Source organism: Triticum dicoccoides, chromosome 7B (genome assembly GCF_002162155.2).
Source record: "Triticum dicoccoides isolate Atlit2015 ecotype Zavitan chromosome 7B, WEW_v2.0, whole genome shotgun sequence".
NCBI lineage: Eukaryota > Viridiplantae > Streptophyta > Magnoliopsida > Poales > Poaceae > Triticum > Triticum dicoccoides.
The window spans coordinates 162,410,763-162,420,206 of record NC_041393.1 but is presented as its reverse complement, the minus strand read 5'-3'; positions in this window follow the sequence as shown (position 1 = coordinate 162,420,206).

Genomic DNA, 9,444 nt, shown 5'->3' with positions numbered 1-9,444 from the left:
GCCGCCTTCGCCGCCTCCTCGCCGCCCCCTCGTCGCCGGCCGAAGCCCCGGCCGCAGCCCCTCTCCCCGGCGAGCCCCGCGCCTCTCCGGTGATCCTCGGTGTCCGTGCCCCGGCGAGCCCAGATCCAGATCCGCGCGTGAACAGTAAACCCTAGGGGTTGACTTTCCCTCTCCCCCTTATTTTTTTTTGCAATCTTTGACTGCTTGTATCTCCGCAACCGTAGCTCCGTTTTGGGCGTATGATATATCAAAATCTTCGCCTCGACATGTACATCATTTCATTCCATTGCATCATTTGCATTTGAGGTCATCTTGATATCCAAAATGCTGTTAGAAGGAGGCTTCGTGAGTTAGATTGCAGATCCGTTAGTTCATCATGCACTTTTGTCATTTTTGCTATATTTAATTCGTGCATGATATGCCTGTGCCCCTTTGGGATGAATTGTTAAGCATTTTGTCTTTTTTCCAGAGGTGTCACCCATGCATTTTTAGGATGTGTGATTTGTCTTGTGCAAGCTTGCGAAGAGAGGTACCTGAGAATGCAGATTTCAGGGACTTAGTGATTTTCACTAAGTCTGGGATATTTTAGTTCATGATGCTATATGTCCAGCTTGTTTCCTAGTGATCCGTGCCTCTTTTGAGGATGATCAGTAAGGGAGTTTTCATATTTATGTTATGCTCTATCCATCCATGTCTTTGTTGGCATATGTGGAGTGCTCTAGGTTGACTCAATCAAGCTCAACTTTTGCTTCGTTGTTAATCTGGGCAGATCGTCAACTTGTTTGCGATTTTGCCGATGCTACCGTTAGTGTTCCATGCATGCTATGCCTTTGTTCTTGCCATGTGTAGCTAGCACTTTGTGCCTTCTTGCTGGTTATATGTTTTCCTTGCCATGACTTGCACCGTAGCGAGTGCATCGAGCTCGTTGACATGCCTTCGTGAGTTAAATTTCAGCATGTCTTAGTTTTCACTAAGTCTGAAAACTGATTGTGTTCGAGCGATGTTCGTGAGCTCGGTAGAGTATTTTGTGAACCCTTTTGGCCCCAGGTCACTTTGGGTGTTTTGTTAAGCTTGATGAGTAGCTCCATGCCATGTTCTTACTTGTCATGTTCAGGTTTTCTATCATGTTGTTTTGCTGCTCCGAAGAGAGCATCGTGATCTGAAATTTCAGACTAGTGTTAATTTCACTAAGTCTGGAATCTGTTTTGCATTTGCGTTTTAGCCATGCTTGTTTGGACCTCTTAATGGATGATTTTGCCTATGGCTCAGTGCTAGTGTTTTGTCAACCATCTTGTGTACATCACTGCCATGTATTTTGTTTTCATGTTTGGTGGCTGTAGCATGTTCATTTCGTTGCATTTAGATGCCTACTTGCTGTAAATCGCAGACCGGTGTCGTATCTTAAAACGCTCGCCATTTCCAAACCGTAGCTTCGATTCCAATGATCTTTATACCGTTTTCAAGCGTTTTCATCCCCTCTATCCAGTGGCACACTTGGTTTTCCATGTTGATGCCAGGTTCATGCATTTACTATCATATCTTGCATTTTGCATCCCGCATCGCATCCCGCATAGCATATCGTCATTTCATCTTATTGCTTGGTCTTGCCCGTGGTTGATTGTATCCTTGTTGCTTGTTTGTCTTGTTGGGTAGAGCCGGGAGACGAGTTCGCTACCGAGGAGCCCGTTGAGTTTGCTTGTGAGGATCCAGTCAACTCTGACAACTGTGCAGGCAAGATGATCATACCCTCGAAATCTCTACTATCTTTGCTATGCTAGTTTGCTCGCTCTTTTGCTTTGCCACTGCTACGATGCCTACCTTTTGCTTGTCAGCCTCCCAATTGCCATGTTGAACCTCTAACCCACCATTGTCCTAGCAAACCGTTGATTGGCTATGTTACCGCTTTGCTCAGCCCTTCTTATAGCGTTGTTAGTTGCAGGTGAAGATTGGAGCCGTTCCTTGTTGGAACATTTATATTCTTGTTGGGATATCATTATATTGCTATGTTATCTTAATGCATCTATATACTTGGTAAAGGGTGGAAGGCTCGGCCTCTCGCCTAGTGTTTTGTTCCACTCTTGCCGCCCTAGTTTCCGTCATACCGGTGTTATGTTCCCGGATTGTGCGTCCCTTACGCGGTTGGGCTATAATGGGAACCCCTTGATAGTTCGCCTTGATTAAAGCTTTTCCAGCAATGCCCAACATTGGTTTTACCATTTGCCACCTAGCCTCTTTTTCCCTTGGGTTTCCGGAGCCCAAAGGTCATCTTTATTTTAGCCCCCCACGGGCCAGTGCTCCTCTGAGTGTTGGTCCGAACTAGAGCCCTGTGCAGCGCCCCCTCGGGGAAACTCGAGGTTTGGTTTTAGTTGTACGGATTGCTCATCTGAGTGTGCCCTGAGAAAGAGATATGTGCAGCTCCTATCGGGATTTGTCGGCACATTCGGGCGGTGTTGCTGGACTTGTTTTAACCTGTCGAATCATCTTGTTGTACCAAGATACCGAGTCTGATCGGTGTGTCTTGGGTGGAGGTCTATTCCTTCGTTGACCGTGAGAGCTTGTTATGGGCTAAGTTGGGACCCCCCTGCAGGGATTGATCTTTCGAAAGCCATGCCCGCGGTTATGGGCAGATGGGAATTTGTTAATGTCCGGTTGTAGATTACTTGAACTAAACTTAATTAAAATGAATCAACCGTGTGTGTTACCGTGATGGCCCCTTCTCGGCGGAGTCCGGGAAGTGGACACGGTGTTGGAGTTATGCTTGCGCATGATGTTCCTTTAGCTTCTCGCTCGTGCCTCGCCTTCTCTTCTCGCTCTCTTTTGCGTATAAGTTAGCCACCACATATGCTAGTCGCTTGCTGCAGCTCCACATATTTTTGCCTTATCCATTCCTATGAGCTTAAATAGTCCTGATCGCGTGGGTGTGAGATTGCTGAGTCCCTGTGGCTCACAGATACTACAACTCCAGATGCAGGTCCAGGTGATTCTGCTCCAGTTGACGACCACGAGCTCAAGTGGGAGTTCGACGAGGACTCTCAGCGATACTACGTATCTTTTCCGGATGATCAGTAGTGGTGCCTAGTTGGGGTTATCGATTCAGGACCTTGTCGCATGTTGGGTTCTTTTCTATTTTGGCACCGTAGTCGGGCCATGAGTGATTTGTTTGATGGATGTTATTTATGTACTCTGATGTGACGTGGCGAGTGTAAGCCAACTATGTTATCTTCCCCTTTTTATCATATACTACATGGGATGTTGTAATGATTGCCTAACTTGCGACATTGCTTTCAATGCGGTTATGTCTCTAAGTCGTGCCTCGACACGTGGGAGCTATAGCCGCATCGAGGGCGTTACAAGTTGGTATCAGAGCCTTCCCCGACCTTAGGAGCCCCATTGCTTGATCGTTTTTAGCAGCCGAGTTGTGTCTAGAAAAAAATGTTTTGAGTCCTTAGGAATTATATATCGGAGAGATTAGGAATTCTTTTTACTTCCCAGTCTCCTCATCGCTCTGGTAAGGCATCCTGACGTAGAGTTTTGACTCTTCTCTTCTCAAATTTCACAAAAAAAATTTTTTAGGGTCACGCGAGTATTTTGGTTTTGTTCCGATGGTTTTGTGACGAGAACATTGTTCTTGGTGCCTCCTGTCTTTAGGGGTTGTGGCAGTGTCCCGGGGAGTTGAGCTCCGAGGTGTTGTCGTCACAATTTTATCGTTGCAATTCTGGTATACTTGAGATATGTTCGCCGACATCGAAAATCTCTTTTATGCAGTTCGTTGGTGAGATAACCTCGACGCCACCCAGTACTGGGGCGGGAGTTCGGGAGTATCGCCATAACTTGTATAACAGATGCTTTTCGAAGGTTGAGGTAGATGGTTTCCGAAGTTTTCCTGGTTATGTGTTGAAGGATGGATACAACTGGATGTAGGATTTTCTAGTTTGGGTGAGATTTTGTGCTTCCCCTGTATCCCCAACACCTGATTGCATAACCGGAAAGGTTCGGGAATTTCATAGGTGGGAATTCTAGTAGCTCTAGTTCTTCTTCCACGGATATTGGTTTGAGATTGGAATTTCTTACCGATTATTCGCTCTTGATCCGTACCTTGTTGAATTATTTCTCTTCCTTAATTCTTCGTGGCTTCTCAATTTATGGATATGTGACCATTTGAAGAGGAATGCATTCGTTCATTTTGTTCGGATGTGAATACTATATGTTGCAATTTTCATTCCGTTGGATTCAGCTTCTATATTGTTGTCTATCAATGTGCTATGGTGGTCAACCTCTTCAGGATGGCTCCTCCAACGCGCACGACTCCGAATCCTGGTCCGCCTCCACCTCCGCCTCCTCCGGAAGCATGGCAAGCTGTGATGGCCGCTACTAATGCAAACACACAGTTGATCATGCAAATTCTCCAAGAGCGCAATCAAGGCAGTCAAGGGAATCAAGGCCATAATCAGCACCACTTTGCTACTCTGAACCAGTTCCTTGCTAATGGCCCAAAGACGTTCAGCGGTTGTGTTGAGGCTACCGATGCTGACGATTGGCTAGTGGATCTGGGCAAGCATTTTGAATGTAGCAACGTCAGGCCTGAAGATTTCGTCAAGTTCGCTTCTTTCCAGCTCAAAGATCAGGCTGCAGAGTGGTTCCAGCAGTACAAGGATTCCAGAGGTGGACGTGTTATCACGTGGGACGATTTCCGTCAAGATTTCCGCGCTCATCACATTCCTCAAAGTGTGGTTGAGAGTAAGCGTCAGGAATTCCGCAATCTGAAGCAAGGCTCTTTGTCTGTCTATGACTACAACAAGTTGTTCCAGAAGCTCGCCCGTTTTGCCAAGCAGGATGTTCCTGATGAGAAGAACATGATCTATCAGTTCAGGGGTGGTCTTCGTGAGGAAATTCAGCTCGCTCTTGTCCTCTTTGAACCGTTGAGATACGATGAGTTCTACAACATGGCACTGAAGCAAGAGGCTGCTCAGATGAGGTGTGATGCCTCCAGGAAGCGTGCCAGAGATGTTACTCCGTCTTCCTCTACTCAAGTGGTCAAGCAGCAGAAGTATTGGCTTCCTCCTCCTCCGTTCCGTCAGCCGTTTCAGCAGAAGAGCAAAGGTGGCAGTGGTTTCTCCCACCCACCCAACCCAGGCTTTCAGAACAAGTCTTCGTCTCAAGCGCCAAGATCGAGTGCTCCATATCACCGTCCGCTTTCAGAGGTCACGTGCAACAAGTGCCAACAGAAGGGTCACTATGCCAACAAGTGTACCAACCAGAGGCGTCTTCCTCCTCCTCCTCCTGTCAGATCGGCAAGTACAGCTGTGGTCAAGCACAATCCCAAGCACGCCAAGGTCAATATGGTGAATGCAGCTCAGGCAGAGGATTCTTCAGATGTGATCATGGGTAACCTTCCTGTTAATGATATTCCTGCAAAAGTTCTTTTTGACACTGGTGCATCGCATTGTTTCATCTCGAGACCTTTTGCTTCCAAGCATGATTTTGTTACTCAAATGTTGCCGAGACCATTGTCTATCGACTCTCCGGCCAGCCTCTTGACATCTCGAGTGTGTGTTCCGGATGTTACAATCACTTTGGGCGACTGCAAGTTTCTCTCTTCTCCGGTGGTTCTTGGCAATTCTGACATTGATCTTATTCTTGGGATGGACTGGCTCTCTAAGCATAAAGCTCAGCTTGATTGTGCAGCCAAGCAGATTCAACTGACTCATTCGTCTGAGGATGTCATTGTCTTTGCCGCTCGGGATAATACCATCCGGTTGTTTTCTCTCAATGAGAAGGGTGAATTGGATGCCATCTCTCAAATTCCTGTCGTTTGTGAGTATCAAGACGTTTTTCCAGAAGAACTTCCAGGGATGCCTCCAAACCGGCCGGTGGAATTTGTTATTGAACTTGAGCCCGGTACGGAACCTGTGTGCAAACGTCCCTACAAGCTCGGCCCCGAAGAGTTGAAGGAGTTGAAGAAACAACTCGATGAGCAAGAAAGATTGGGTCTCATTCGGCCTAGTACTTCTCCGTGGGGTTGTGGTGTTCTTTTTGTAAAGAAGAAGGATGGTTTGAGTCGACTTTGTGTTGATTACCGTCCAGTAAACAAGAAGACCATCAAGAACAAATACCCACTTCCCAACATCAATGAGCTGTTCGAACAACTCAAGGGTGCTCAAGTATTCTCCAAGCTTGATCTCCGTATGGGTTATCATCAGATTCGTATTCGTGAGCAAGATATTCCCAAGACGGCGTTCAGGACAAGCTTTGGTTCATATGAATACACCGTCATGTCTTTTGGCCTCGCTAACGCTCCTCCGACGTTCTCTCGCATGATGAACTTCATCTTCAACCCCTACACCAATGAATTCGTTTTGGTCTATCTCGACGACATTCTGGTTTTCTCGAAGAACAAGGAAGATCATGCCAAGCACTTGCGTTTGGTTCTTGACAAGCTCAGAGAACATCAGTTCTACGCCAAGTTCTCCAAGTGTGAATTTTGGCTCGATGAGGTTCTTTATCTTGGTCATATCATCTCTGCCAAGGGTATTTCCGTGAATCCTGAGAAGGTGTCTGCAATTGTGAATTGGGAACCTCCTCAGAACGTGAAGCAACTCCGCAGTTTTCTCGGTCTCGCAAGCTATTGCAGAAGATTCGTTGAAAACTTTTCTAAGATCGCCAAGCCTCTCTCAAATCTTCTTCAGAAGCACGTCAAGTACGTTTGGTCTCCGGAGTGTGATATTGCTTTCAACTCTTTGAAAGAGAAGTTGATCACTGCTCCAGTTCTGACTCCGCCTGATGAAACCAAGCCGTACGAGGTCTTTTGTGATGCCTCTCTCCAAGGTCTCGGTGCTGTACTGATGCAAGAGAAGAAAGTTGTCGCTTACACCTCTCGCCAGTTGAAACCTAATGAGAAGAACTACCCCACTCATGATCTCGAGTTGGCGGCAGTTGTGCATGCTTTGTTGACTTGGAGACATCTTCTATTGGGAAGGAAAGTGGATATTTTCACTGATCACAAGAGTCTCAAGTACATCTTCACTCAGCCTAATCTCAACCTCAGGCAGACTCGATGGGTCGAAATGATTCAAGAGTACAATCCGAGTATCGAGTATACTCCAGGCAAGGCTAATGTGATTGCTGACGCTTTGAGCAGAAAAGCATATTGCAACAGTCTGATTCTCAAGCCTTATCAACCCGAGCTTTGTGAAGCTTTCCGCAAACTTAATCTGCAAGTTGTTCCTCAAGGTTTCCTCTCTAACCTTCAAGTTTCTCCTACCTTAGAAGACCAAATTCGCCAAGCCCAACTTCTTGATGCTATGGTGAAAAAGGTGAAGATTGGTATTGCAAAGAGTCAGTCCAAGTACAAGTGCTACCGACTTGATGACAAGGACGCTCTCTTCTTCGAGGATCGAATTGTTGTGCCCAAAGGTGAAATTCGTAAGGTGATCATGAACGAGGCTCACAACTCTCTCCTCTCCATCCACCCTGGTAGTACGAAGATGTATCAGGACCTCAAGCAAGCTTATTGGTGGACTCGAATGAAGCGCGAGATCGCTCAATTCGTGAACGAGTGTGATGTCTGCAGAAGAGTGAAGGCAGAACACCAAAGGCCAGCTGGTCTCCTCCAACCTCTTGCCATTCCAGAATGGAAGTTTGACCACATTGAAATGGACTTCATGACTGGGTTTCTAAAGTCCAAGCGTGGCAATGATGCTATATTTGTTGTCATCGACAAGCTCACCAAAGTGGCTCATTTTCTGCCTATCAAAGAGTCGATCACTGCAGCTCAATTGGCGGAACTCTATACCTCTCGCATTGTCTCTCTGCACGGTATTCCTCAAGTGATATCTTCAGACCGTGGCAGCATCTTTACCTCCAAGTTTTGGGATTCTTTTCAGAAGGCCATGGGCACCAACATCCGCTTCAGCACAGCTTTCCATCCTCAAACGAGCGGTCAAGTCGAGCGTGTCAATCAGATTCTTGAAGATATGCTCAGGGCTTGTGTGATCTCCTTCGGCATGAAGTGGGAGGATTGTCTTCCTTATGCTGAATTCTCATACAACAACAGCTTTCAAGCAAGTTCGGGCAAGGCCCCCTTTGAAATTCTATATGGCAGGAAGTGCCGTACCCCTCTCAACTGGTCTGAAACCGGTGAACGTCAGCTGCTGGGTAATGACTTAATCACAGAGGCAGAAGAAATGTGCAAAGTCATTCGTGATAACCTCAAAGCAGCCCAGTCCCGCCAGAAGAGCTACTATGATAGTAAGCATCGTGATCTGGCTTTCGAGATCGGAGATCATGTTTACCTCCGCGTCTCCCCCATGAAAGGAACTCGTCGCTTCGGTATCAAAGGAAAGCTTGCCCCTAGATATGTGGGACCTTTCAAGATTGTCAGCAAGAGAGGCGACCTCGCCTATCAACTCGAGCTTCCTTCAAACTTTGCAAATGTTCATGATGTGTTCCTTGTCTCTCAGCTTCGAAAGTGCTTCAAGACTCCTGACCGCACCGTCAACTTCGAGGACATTGAGCTCCAAGAAGATCTCTCTTATCGCGAGCACCCAGTTGCTATTCTTGAAGAGACTGAACGCAAGACTCGCAACAAGTCAATTAAATTTCTCAAAGTCAAGTGGTCTCACCATTCCGACCGTGAAGCTACCTGGGAACGCGAGGATCACCTCCGTTCTGAGTACCCGGAGTTCTTTTAGTCCTAGATCTCGGGACGAGATCTTTTCGTAGTGGTGGAGTGTTGTAACACCCCAGATGTAACTTTCCCCATTTGTACTCCAACTCTTGCCGTTCCGGTGTCAAGTTATATTTATTTCTCGGGTTCGGGTCCTTGTCTCTGTGTGTTGTTTTCGTTTTCATGCACCTCATACCATGTCATCACATGCATTGCATTTGCATACATGTTCATCTCATGCATTCGATCATTTTCCCCGTTGTCCGTTTTGCATTCCGGCGCTTCGTTCTTCTCCGGTGGTCATTTCTAGCTTTCTTTCGTGTGTGGGGATTAAACATTTCCGGATTGGACCGAGACTTGCCAAACGGCCTTGGTTTACTACCGGTAGACCGCCTGTCAAGTTTCGGGTCATTTGGACTTCGTTTGATACTCCAACGGTTAACCGAGGGACCGAAAAGGCCTCGTGTGTGTTGCAGCCCAACACCCCCCAAATTTGGCCCAAAACCCACCAAACTCTGCTCCATGTCCTAGAGCGTTCGATCACGATCGCGTGGCCGAAAACCGCACCTCATTTGGACTCTCCTAGCTCCCTCTATGCCTATATATACACCCCTCCGTTTTCGGATCTCTCCCTCTCCCCGAAACCCTAAAAAAAATCATCCCCGCCAGATCCGCGCCGACGGACGTGTCCGCCCCCGGCCGGACAACGTCCGCCCGCCGCCGCCACGTGTCCCCGCAGGACCAGTTCGCCGCCGCCACCGACACGGGCCCGAGGCCCA